We start from the raw sequence: 13,797 nt of genomic DNA on the forward strand, positions 1-13,797 counted from the left end.
CAAAACATTTTTGAAATATAAATCACAAAATTAAACAAAAAACAATTTTTTCTTTTTTACCTAATTACAATCAACAAATTTTCACATAACGTCAAAAAAATTACATTTAAATAAAGGACAAATCACCAACATGTTAAATGAAGGTAATTAGTCAGACTAACTAATTAGGTAAAAATTAGGTAAAGAAGAAAAAATTGTTTTTTGTTTAATTTTGTGATTTATATTTCAAAAATGTTTTCTAATTTAAAAAAATTTTTTTATTATAGTGACCTGATGATGGTAGCGAACCTGAACACCGAAACGTCGTCTGTTTTATATTAAACATGGCTCAAAACCATTGTATCATGCTATTAAACTTTACCTTCTGTCCTGTGTTTGTTATATTATCAAAGGTCTCATACTTCGGTAGATTCATCAGATCCTCACTGAATCCTTCATTGTCTCCTAAAATAAGCATAATCAAATATAGTTTTGTTTAGATGCTTCATTCATAATTAAAAACTTTTTCTTTTTCATGGCGAAAGTTTTGTGATCTTTGAAATTATGAAATTGTAATTAATTATTTAAACAAATTTTTCTCGTTTTGGAATGTGTATGTTAATGAAAGTGTTTGTGAATCTGGAGATCCTTTTTTAATTACGAAATTTTAGAAAACACATTTCTATGCATGGAAAATTCGTTCAAATGGAGATGTGCGCAACTGTTCGTACTAAGTTGAATGTAAGAGAAATTTAAGCAAGCTTAGAGTAGGAGGGGGCAATGTGGTGCACTGGCTCTACCCATCAAGGGAATGAATGGAATAACTTGCCGATGGTATAGCGAGTTTAGGGTGACAAATGTTGTTTATATACATCATTTTCGTTTCATTATGCGTCTTAAAAGAAGATTAAGGCGTCAGTTTGAAGATACTAGCTTTGAAAATGATATTTTTGCTTTTAGATTTAGTATTCTTTTGATGTTTCATTTTGTTTTTATTCAGATATTAAAGTCTGAGTAAGGAAACTGCTTTGGGGCATTGTAGTGCATTTTGTTCGGAGAAATATAAAAAGTTTTGTTAATATATATTATTTAACAATAATTTTTTTCAATTTTTTAAGAATAGAATGACATAAGAAGAAAACGTAGCTTATGATTTTTAAAAAACTACTCTTCATTTTTTAAAATAGAAAGATAATAATAAAGGTGAATTAAAGCATCAAAAAGCTGTTGAGAAAATAGCTAAAGAAACAATGTTTAAGATTCAAGTAAAACGAAATCGCAGCTGTTCCGATATTTTCAAGCTTTACAAAAAAAAACGAGAATGTTGACGGAAATATTTCAAAATATTAAACAAAGCGTCGATTTCCTCATCTTCTCGTTTTTTCACAATTTTTGCAGTTTTCTACAACTTTTATTTAACGTAGGACGAAAGAAGTCCCTTCTTCATAATTTTAAAAGATTCTAATGTTTTCAAAATTCTATTAAGTTGGATAAAAATTGTTTCAGACATATATATTATATATATATATTGAGATTTTATTACTTCTAAGAAAGTGGTGCACTACATCGCCCCACTAATTTTAGAAATATTGAAAAAAAGTACTTTTACCTTTTTTTATATAAAAAAGCGCCATATACTCATACAAAAAAATAATGTACAGCAAAAATATGACTGGATATATTGTGATAAGAATGAAGAGAAAGGAACTTAGAAGCAAAAAACTATAGGTTATACTTGCATTTTTTGAAATGACAGTATGAGAAAATTGTTAATATAAATCATTGATATTAAAATCGTCATTGAAACTAAAATTATTATTATTTTAATTAACAGTGATTAAAAAAAAAATTTATATGGTATATGTCAAAGTTGTGAAATGTAAACAATGAGAATGTGAACAAATTGAACACAAAAATAAATAAAAATTTTAAATTCATTTTGAAAATTGTATTAATTTTAACAAAATCTATGTCATTTTAAGTAATACATTTAATGAATGTTTGATTTGTAATAATTTACTAATAAATACAATTGTAATTATAAATTATCTAAGGGTTTCATATTAATAAACACGATTATTTATTGTTTTTTTAACCAAAAAAAAATCTATTTAAAATTCATAATTTGAAATATTTTGAATTTTTGGAATTTTAGAAAAAGTTAAATATTTCCCGTACTAATGAATATTTTTCAATTTCGTAACATTATAAAACTTAATTTGAGACAAGATCTAATACTCTGCTGAATTTGGCTTCAAATTGGTTCTGCCGTTTTATTAGTGATTCCCGGACAAAAATTATGTGATATACATACACACACATAATGACATGGAATTATTTATGGTCATTATAGGAATCCTTAATGTTCAAAATGACAAATTATGTTAAAAAATTTGAATTTTGAGCAATGTATAGACAAAAGTCTGATTTTACTTATAAAGATTATTAAAATAATGAAATAAAATCAACAATGAAACCGCATTTTCCACTCATTACAAAAATAAAATTCTCTGACTATATTAAAAGCACAAACCCTGGGGAAAACTTGAAGAAGACTCAAAAGCGATTAAACGATCACAAGAGGAAAAGGGTAAATTTACCTTTTCCCATTTGTTACCATCTAATTGCTGACTAGGACTTTCTCACCGTCCGTGACTTCGATATACTTAAACAATTAAACTTTTTTGACTCGAGATGACTGCTATCTGTCAATAAGTGTACATTTCGTATTGCAATGTAACTACTTATTTTTTCATGTTTTCAGCCATGCGAGGTAAAGTTACCTCATTCTACACCATTTTTCTACAGAAAATGTGAATTTATATTTATTAATTAAAATTAGACATGTCAAAACTGTTTTACTTTTAAGTCTTCTAGTATTGCTTATTTCCGTTCAAAAAATATTAATTTTTAAATTTACCAACCACGTTTGTGATAGAAACGAAACTTAATGTGAAAATTTTCAATCCAAACAAAAATTACAGTGAATTAGTTCAGTTTATTAGAAAGTGACTTGCTATAAATATGATTTTTGTGTTTGCGACTTGTAGTCTGCGAGTAACAAAAAGTTTGACAGTTCGAATATATCAAAGGCACGGACGGTGAAAAAAAACCTGGTCATGGTAAATTTACCCATTCCCTTTAGTGATCGTCCAATTGCACCTTGAGTTTTTGTCAGGGTTTGTGTTTCCACTATAATCCAAAGACTTTAATTTTTGTGGTGAGTGAAAAGTGCGGTTACATTGTTCACTTCATTTCATCATTTTCATATTTATAATACTACCCGCGTAAAAATGAAAGTATGGCTAAAATCTAGAAAAGTATAGGGTAAAGTTTTCAGCCAAAGTAAGTAAGCCCCCAGCCATATTTTCAACTATGGACAAAAGCTAGAAAACCATTGCTTATGGCCGTATCCCATAGTTCATAATCGTCTTTAGACGGAAATATACTTTGGCCAAAAGCTAGCAAACTATGGCGAAAAAAATTTTATTTTTTTTTTAATTTTGGAAACTTGAACAACGGCTAGAAGCTTGCGAAGTATGGGAATTTTTTTTTAATTTTAAAAACTTAAAACATGGCTAGAAACTATCGAAGTATGGGAAAATTTTTTTTGAAAATTTTGACAACTAGAACCATGGCTAAAAGCTAACGAAGTATGGGAATTTTTTTTTAATTTTAAAAACTTAAACCATGGCTAGAAACTATCGAAGTATGGGAAAATATTTTTGAAAATTTTGACAACTTGAACCATAGCTAAAAGCTAACGAAGTATGGGAATTTTTTTTTTATTTGAAAAACTTCAACCATGGCTAGAAACTATCGAAGTATGGGAAATTTTTTTTTGAAAATTTTGACAACTAGAACCATGGCTAAAAGCTAACGAAGTATGGGAATTTTTTTTTAATTTTAAAAACTTAAACCATGGCTAGAAACTATCGAAGTATGGGAAAATTTTTTTTGAAAATTTTGACAACTTGAACCATGGCTAAAAGCTAACGAAGTATGGGGATTTTTTTTTTATTTTAAAAACTTAAACCATGGCTAGAAACTATCGAAGTATGGGAAATTTTTTTTTGAAAATTTTGACAACTAGAACCATGGCTAAAAGCTAACGAAGTATGGGAATTTTTTTTTAATTTTAAAAATTTAAACCATGGCTAGAAACTATCGAAGTATGGGAAAATTTTGTTTGAAAAATTTTGACAACTAGAACCATGGCTAAAAGCTAACGAAGTATGGGAATTTTTTTTTAATTTTAAAAACTTAAACCATGGCTAGAAACTATCGAAGTATGGGAAAATATTTTTGAAAATTTTGACAATTTGAACCATGGTTAAAAGCTAACGAAGTATGGGGATTTTTTTTTATTTGAAAAACTTAAACCGTGGCTAGAAACTATCGAAGTATAGGAAATTCTTTTTTGAAAATTTTTACAACTAGAACCATGGCTAAAAGCTAACGAAGTATGGGAATTTTTTTTTAATTTTAAAAACTTAAACCATGGCTAGAAACTATCGAAGTATGGGAAAATTTTGTTTGAAAAATTTTGACAACTAGAACCATGGCTAAAAGCTAACGAAGTATGGGAATTTTTTTTTAATTTTAAAAACTTAAACCATGGCTAGAAACTATCGAAGTATGAGAAAATATTTTTGAAAATTTTGACAACTTGAACCATGGCTAAAAGCTAACGAAGTATGGGAATTTTTTTTTTATTTGAAAAACTTAAACTATGGCTAGAAACTATCGAAGTATGGGAAAATATTTTTGAAAATTTTGACAACTTGAACCATGGCTAAAAGCTAACGAAGTATGGGAATTTTTTTTTTACTTGAAAAACTTAAACTATGGCTAGAAACTATCGAAGTATGGGAAAATATTTTTTGAAAATTTTGACAACTAGAACCATGGCTAAAAGCTAACGAAGTATGGGAATTTTTTTTTTATTTTAAAAACTTAAACCATGGCTAGAAACTATCGAAGTATGGGAAAATTTTTTTTGAAAATTTTGACAACTAGAACCATGGCTAAAAGCTAACGAAGTATGGGAATTTTTTTTTTATTTTAAAAACTTAAACCATGGCTAGAAACTATCGAAGTATGGGAAAATATTTTTGAAAATTTTGACAACTTGAACCATGGCTAAAAGCTAACGAAGTATGGGGATTTTTTTTTATTTGAAAAACTTAAACCATGGCTAGAAACTATCGAAGTATAGGAAATTTTTTTTTGAAAATTTTGACAACTAGAACCATGGCTAAAAGCTAACGAAGTATGGGAATTTTTTTTTAATTTTAAAAACTTAAACCATGGCTAGAAACTATCGAAGTATGGGAAAATTTTGTTTGAAAAATTTTGACAACTAGAACCATGGCTAAAAGCTAACGAAGTATGGGAATTTTTTTTTAATTTTAAAAACTTAAACCATGGCTAGAAACTATCGAAGTATGGGAAAATTTTTTTTGAAAATTTTGACAACTTGAACCATGGCTAAAAGCTAACAAAGTATGGGAATTTTTTTTTTTATTTTAAAAACTTAAACCATGGCTAGAAACTATCGAAGTATGGGAAAAATTTTTTTGAAAAGTTTGAAAACTTTAAACATGGCTTGAAGTTATCGAACTATGGGAAAATTTTATTTTGCATTTCTGAAAACTCACACCATGGCTAGAAGCTAGCGACCTATAGGAAATATTTCTCCGATTTTTTGAATTAGAAATTTTTTATGTCAAAAAAATTCTTTTTTCAGAGAAATTGTTAGTTTTTATTTAAGAATTATTTCATTGTCCCTGGATCAATTCATAAAATTCTGTTTTTTAAAGCACTAATTTTTTTGATTCAAATAAAAAATTTATTTAAAGAAGAGAAATTTTTTTCTCATTAATGGCCCTGTTTTTTATTTGAAAGGAAATTTTATTTTGAATGGAAAATAAAAGTTAAAGAAACATCAAGGATAAAATGATTTTATTAAATATAAAAAAAGTTTAATTTTTCTATCTGTATTAAACATTATATGCACTTTATCTAGACCAGAAAATTTTAATCAGAAACAATGTCCGCCCTTCATTATTGCACGCTGAAAATTAAAAATAAGTAGTTCATATATTAAATCAAGTTGAATTTTTTTTATTAATGCTATTTATGAAGTGATTAATAAATACATAAACCATTTTCTTAATATATATGAGCGATAATATAAATAATATTGTTGAATAATATTAATTGTAAATAATGAAAATGACAAATCAAAATACTTTTACATTTTAAGATTTTGATTTAAGTTTGTTTACAATGACAAAATAAAAATGTAATAAATCGAAATATACATATTTTTATAATCATGAAAATGTTCTTTTTTTGTAGTTTTATTGTAGTTAAATGTGTATGATTTTAATAAATTTTACTTTTTAATATTAGCTTTCTTTTTCTGTATTAATATCTAAAAAAATTGAAAGTGTTCGTCAACAATTTAAGAAACTAAGATTTCATTGTTATATATAAATTTTGAAATAGTTTCTTAAAAACTAAAATTTGTGCTTTTAAATGATATCAATGTTTATTAATCGAAATCAACATATAAGACTCCCTTCAACATTTGATTTTTAAAGAGCGCATGACTTCTAGCGACAGCAAGCAATTAATTTGGTAGAGGTATCTGTCGACGGTTTAAGCATTTAGAAAATTTTGAAGAGTTATAATTTGTCCTCATAAATTTTTCTCTTTTTGATACAAGAATTTTTAGGTTTAATTCCTCGATAATTTTCTAGTTGCAAAAAATAAACCTTACATGAAATCTGTAAATAGAGAAAATAGTATTAAATCAAGAAAACCAATGTACTTGTACTTATTTGATAGCCCGTTTTCACCGTGTGAATAAATTTAATCTGCCGAAAAGTTAAAGGCAGTAAATATATTCTACATCTGCGCAGAATGTTTTTATACAGCTGTATTGTAAAAACGGGCTACAAGAAAATTTTACTATTTTGAAGTAAATTTTCTTGTATACTAACCTACATATTCTTCTGAAATTCCATGTGATAACTATGTCTGCCTTCTTACAACAGAAATATTGAAACTTTGAAAGATGTATTTTTAAATGTTTCGTTTTTTCGAAAATATAATGATAAAGATGACGATTAATTTCAGCCGAAAATTTTAAATTTTATTTAGCCAAAATTGTGGCGAATATTTTTATATTGTGTGCTTAGTTAAAAACTTTTAATTTTATTTAGCCAAAATTGTGGTGAATATTTTTATATAATGTGTGCTTGTTTACATGTATCAATTTTTATTCATTTTCAATAACATTCACAGGTTGTGAAACGAATGTTGTTAAAATATCTTCTTTTTGAACGTTTATAAAAAAACACACAGTTTGTAAGTTTTCTACTCTTATAACATCCATTTGATTTGGGATTTCATATATTCTATGAATAAAATTTAAACCAATTTGTGGAAGAACTGTTGTAGGGAAAGCTAGTTCGTTTCGGTATTTTCTAATGATAGCATAAAATATTGCTGGGCAATCACAATTAATTCGACATTCGCAAATTAAGACTTTGATAAATAGTCGAATAATGCCAAATCTACATTCATCATTCGCAGTATATTGTGCACATTTAGAATTAGTTACTTTTGCTTGCGTGTATATTTCAGATGTATATATTCTTTTGTCCTTAAATAATTTTTTGAATACTTTGTATTTTGTACCTCCAATTCTATGATCTAAAAGTGTCTGCTGGACGTCATTTGGAATTTCCATTTTTGAGAATCCGCCAACGACATATAAATTTTCTTGAATTCGTTGCAGTTTTAATTGTTTAGTACAACATATGTACTTTTTACAAAAATCGTGAGGTCGAGACCCTTCATTAAGTTCGTCTTGATTTAATGTGTACGTGTTGATATATAATGATGCACCAAAATAAATTTGAAGCTGAGCACCTTTACTCCCATGAACTAAATTTCTTAATTTTCCATTAATGTCTTCATAGGTAAAACAAGAATCTACGAATAGAGGACCCTTTTCACGAACAGCACGAGGAAAATGTTGCACCGAATGCAAATTGTTTGTCATGTTTCGAGCATCATAAAGATACTCAAATCTAGACAGAAATTCATGCAACATTCGATCAGCATTATTTATCATAACTTCCGATATGCTTGGTTGACTAAGAAGATATATAGCGTTAACTAATAATTTCAGATGCTCAAAATATTCAGGGTTTAAAGCATCTTCTAGAACTATAAGACACACATAAAAGAAGAAAACTTTAAACTCTGATGCTTTCCAGTATTTTAAATGTTCTTTTATTGAACGAAGTCGTCTTGGAACAAATCGGGGTAGTTTAATACTTTTAATGAGCTCATCAATAGCGTCAACTTTCTCGTGAATGGAGTAACGTTTGCCTACGTGAGAAGAATCAAACCAAAGGGTTAAAAGTGATTTGAAAACACCGATAAACACGCAATGCATAGGATCTATAGCTGTTGTTCTAATCCATTGATAAACCAAGAGGGTCAAAATGGTAGGGCCTTTTACACCACAAACAGGGTGTCCATCAGTAGCTACTTGAGCATGTCTTAATGTTTCTGCTTCAGTCCTGTATTCCAGATTACGTTGATATGGATAAACCTGGGTAGATCCCTCTCTTCTTCCTTCAATCTTACATTTTTGACAACCAAATTTCCCATTGTATTGCTTCATATTAAGAAACAATGCTTTCGCTGGAAGGTCACATGTGCCTGATATAATCATAGCCTTCACATTAATCATTTCATTTTCACCTTCAGGTATATCAATATCAACGCCATTTGACAATTGCAGAATTTCGTCATGTAGGGGTAACAGAAATTGGTTAGGTGAGGGTTTACTCTCTCCAAACCAAATTCCAGCTAAAATGAGATTTTCTTTCTTGAATCGTTGTTCATAAGGGAGTTCATTTATGACTAGATAAAAAGGCCAGAATGAAAATTTTGAAGATTTAAAAACCTGTACACCATCGGTATACCATGAAAAAGAGATATTATTTGGGAAAGATAAAAGTCTACCAGGCTCAGACAACTCTTTGTAAATGTTTCCGTCATATATATCTTCAATATTGTCCACATTTAATTTAACTCTATTAAATCGGTGCTGTAATTTTTGTCGGAAACCTAGTCGTTTGTAAAGAGCTTTAAGCTGAGAGATTATTGAAATTGTTATAAAATAACTACTTTTAATTTCATGCAAACAATGTGGACACTGTAACATTTCTGTTTCGTGATTTTCCAAGCAAAATGAACAGTAAAAATTTCGAGTTAGTGGACTATGTAAATTTTCAAAAAACTTTTTAAAGTGGTATAAGGTTGTCTTGCAATTATTTGGTTCAGGACAGTGCATAGTTAACAATTCTAATATGGCACCTGTTATTACACCTGAAAGAGAAAATCGTAATACAACAGCAAGAATAGATAAAACACTTTCTTTAACTGTTATTGGTGATCCTTCATAAAGAGGAAGGTCTTGATTTTCATTATCGTCATTATCGGAATCATTATCAACATCGTTTCCTGCATCATTATCATGTTCATCATCTTCATCATTTGAACTTAAATTCAAATCACTCTCTTCCTCAGAAAGTATGATATCTTCTTCAGCATCGAAATATTCTAATTTATAATAAATTTTATAAATAAAATAGTAAAAATCGAAATTGGGTAAAATGGAGTAAAAAAGTTCATTTTTGTCATTTAAATTCATGTTTGAAAGCATAAGGAGTAAGAGGCAATTCATTAATTACGTTCGGACGATTTTGGCTAAATTTAACCGTTCCTACCCCCATATAAGGACACAAGATTTTTCGGACCCCTCCTTCCCCTTCTTAAGTAAGAGTTTACCAAGAGATCTTCTAAAAAGCATTAAATCGTCATTAAATGTCGTGAAAAAAGATTCGGGTACAATAAACACTTTATATCTGACCTAAATTAAAAACTTTTTATTTTTTAAATAATAATTATTTAGTCTTCGTAAAAACGTATTATTATTAAAGGTGAAGTTTTTAACAATCTTAATGTAAATAAAAAATTTAATTACAACAATACAAATGGAAAATATAGCTTCTACCCCCCCATTCCCTAAGGACCCTTACGTAATTAATAAATGGCCCCTAAAAGGAAAGAACTATATGTCCAGAAAGTTTGATCGGTAAAGTTAAAATTTTCACAAAACAAATATTGTACTCTTTAGTGCAAAAATTAATTTTCTAATAACTGAAAATTCCGGTCAAGAAAATCAAAAAAGTTTTTTTAAACTTTCATAATTAAAATTTTCGATAAACTAGTTTATACTTTTCAAAAAAGTTTTTTTAAATTTTCAAAATTAAAATTTTTGAAAAACTAGTTTATACTTTTCATGGAAAACCAACTTTTTTGGAATTAAAAATTTTTGAATTTTTGCACAAAAGAGCACAAGTGGAGTATAATTCTTCACAAAATTTGTTTTGTTTTTAAATTTTAACTTTACAGATCTAACTTCATATAGACATAAGAACTATATGGAATTGATATCAATACCTACATCATAAAAAAAATGAAATAATTTCGCCCCCGTTTATTCTTATTGATTTTTTATTATAATTATATTTTTACACTATCAGTGTACGAAACAGTTTTCTAATATATTATTGACGTATAATACTTCAAAAACAATCACAATTATTGCATTTAGTATGTTACTATTTATATTTTTATACTCTTTGTTTTTCAGTTAAAAATTTTTTAAAGCATCCCAATCAAAAATTTACTAATGGCGCAGTACTGACAAATACTGGCGCAGTACTTGCACCCAGTATTGGCGCCAGAGGTGGAGTAACTTTGGGATAATAACATTTTACCAGTATTGGCTACCAGAGTTGGCACTAGCACTGGTAACCACTACTGGTTCAGTACTGGCCGAGTACTGGCAGTTTTGTAATTTATTGTATACGAAAAGAAAGCTTTAACTGTAACAGAGATAAGTTTCACTCCAGGTAATACTTTTTTGGTATACTTAGGAAAAAGTGTCTGAAATTTTTAGTAACCCAACACAAATTAAATATTAATTAAATTAGTTAACTAACTAATTAATATTTTATTATATATAAAATTGTAAACACCAAGAATTTTTATATTATTAAATATAATATATATTGCAAATTATTATTTTAAAAAATCAAAAAATAAATATAAAAATATGTTTATTATAAAACCAAAGTTTTTATAATATATAAAAACAGTTCAGTAAAAATAAAAATGTTTATAAAATAATTATAATGTATATAATTATGCAATTAACTATTTAATTATTTTATTATTCACTTTAATTTATTAATTATTATATCAAATATAAATAAATTAACATTGAATTCAATTCAATTTACATAAAAAAATAAGTTTAGAAATTAACTCATCACAAATATAATGATTTAATAAATAATGAATACTAAATTTCTGAAATTAATTATTAAAAAAATTATCCAAATTATTTTTAAATTAACATTAAATTTTTGTTTATAATTCACTTTTGGAAAAAAACTAAAGAACATCCAGAAACAAATTACAATAATTTTATTGACCATTAAAATATATAAGTTTGTAGGTTTAACTATTTTTTATAATTTCCATTAAGAAAGGATATAATTATATATTTTATATTATTGATAATATAACATTTGTGCAATTTTACTTGCGATTGTATTTAATTTTTTAAATTAAATTTATATATTATAAATTTTATTTTAAAAAATATAAATTTTTTATAAACAAATTTATTTATTTTTAGTTTGATCGTTTAAATTTTTTTTGGTTTATTGCGTATCTGAAAACAATAAGAAAATCTTGCAAAATGTTTTAGACTTGGTCTCAGGAAACTTTTTGTTTAAATAATTTTACCCACAGAAAAGCAAAATAAAGTACATTTTAATTTTAAAAAATAAAATCAAGTTGAAAAAATTTTTATAAACAAAATATTTAAACAAAAAGATTCATCGGGTTCACTCTAGAACTTTTTTTAAACTAGTATTAATCAAAAAGAAAATCTATTTGACTCAGTACTGGCTCAATATCGGCTCAGTACGGGTTTGCCAGTACTGGGAGGGTGGTACTACAACAGTAATGATACAATGAAAATACCAGTACTTGTTCAGTACAGACTGCCCAGCCTCGGCAACCAATACTCAATCAGTACTGCGCCAGTAGTCAACTCTGGTATAACACTTAAATTTTTGGTTGGGATACTGTATATGATGCAAAATGTATAATTAGAAAAAATTGACTAAAAATGACTGAAATATTTCGATGATTTTCAGTTCAATGGATATAAAAGGGTCCATTTTACGTATAATAAAAACAATCATTACCATCATCTGATGTTTCAATGTTCTCATCATCTTCATCAGTGTTTGAGTTACTTCCAATACTAATAGAATTAACACTCATATTTTCATCAGAAAACTCCATTTCATTAACACCATGCAGAGCATCATTATCATCATTCATTTCCTGGTCTTCTACATTAAAATCCTAATTAAATTATACAGGTTAGATAAAACTATCACAACGAGAAAAATTTGCCTGCAAATGGTAACTGATGTTTACTGTCTAATTTATCAAAATTATTGACCATAGTTTAAATTAATAAAATTTTTCAAAGTTTTATATAAATAAATTTTTTTTTTATTATTATAATTACAATTATAAAACTTAAACATTTTTAATGGAAAAAAAATTAACTTAGCAATAAAATGAAATAAATAACTTATTGTAAAAAATAATTTATTAAAAAAATTAGTTTTAATAATTTTTATTAAAAAATTATAGAAAAATATAATAAAAATAATGTGTAAATGAGGCATTTCATAAATATTTTTTTCTCATTCTTTTTTTTCTAGATTTTTAGAACATAGTACTTGTTACATTAATCATAAAAATTAATTTAATGTAATTAATTTATTACAAAATTTACCGAAAGAGAATTGTCTGAATCATTTGCATCACTTGAATCAGTTGAATCGTCCGAGCTTGATTCTCTCAATTGAGCAGCAATTCTTCGTTGCTGACGTAAAGAATATTGGTCAAAATGCCTTACATGACTTTCCATATTTACTAAATTTATTTGTAAATACAAATAAGTATTTAATTATTAATAATTAATATTTTTTATAATTTGAAACTGTCAAAAACATATCAAATAATAAAACAAATTAACTAATATAAAAAATAATCGATTTATTGAAACTTCATTTGTTTTCTCTTCACATAATAAAAACGATACAATAAATCTGACAGCTTAAAAATATTATCAATATTAAAACTTCGCGTAAAATGTATGTGTTGGTGCACTGGATAATCTCAAAAAAAATTACTATAATGGAGGAACCTCCAAATTTAGTTGAAAAAAATGAAGGAGATATTGTACAATTAATGTATGGTCAAAAAAAATTCGACGCAGTTTTGATTAAACGTAGCGGTAAGTAAAAACTTTATTCTCAGTGTATAAAACAATTAATATTTATTTATTTAATGCAAAAATAATTATAAAATAGGAAATTTATTTTCAGTTTATTTATATTATTTTTTATATTTATTTATTATTGTCGTTAGTTATATTAAAATCTTTAATATTATTTTAAAATATATTTTATATGTATTTATTCATTTATAAATTAAAGAAACACATTTTATTTATTTATATTTATAATATATTTATATTGAATTATATTTTTTTCTTTTATTTTTTTATTAAATAGTAAAAAATATCATTTTTAAAAATTTTTAGAAGATAAAATTTTTTTGGAAAAA

The 13,797-nt window shown here is 26.4% G+C and overlaps 1 long non-coding RNA gene across 2 annotated transcripts; it reads right to left on the reverse strand.

The window, feature by feature from the left end:
* Positions 1-3,595: 3,595 nt before the first annotated feature.
* LOC127285564 (uncharacterized) lies at positions 3,596-5,909 on the reverse strand. 2 transcript variants are annotated; one of them, XR_007843617.1, is made up of 2 exons: positions 5,052-5,909; positions 3,596-3,892 (listed from the first exon to the last, which is right to left on the reverse strand). It is a non-coding gene; the product is annotated as an uncharacterized LOC127285564 (long non-coding RNA). The 2 variants fall into 2 exon arrangements; XR_007843616.1 differs by lacking the exon at positions 3,596-3,892 and adding an exon at positions 4,523-4,588.
* Positions 5,910-13,797: the final 7,888 nt, after the last annotated feature.

This window comes from Leptopilina boulardi, unplaced genomic scaffold (assembly GCF_019393585.1).
Source record: "Leptopilina boulardi isolate dan_hultmark-lab unplaced genomic scaffold, ZJU_Lbou_2.1 LbouV2_335, whole genome shotgun sequence".
Classification (NCBI taxonomy): domain Eukaryota; kingdom Metazoa; phylum Arthropoda; class Insecta; order Hymenoptera; family Figitidae; genus Leptopilina; species Leptopilina boulardi.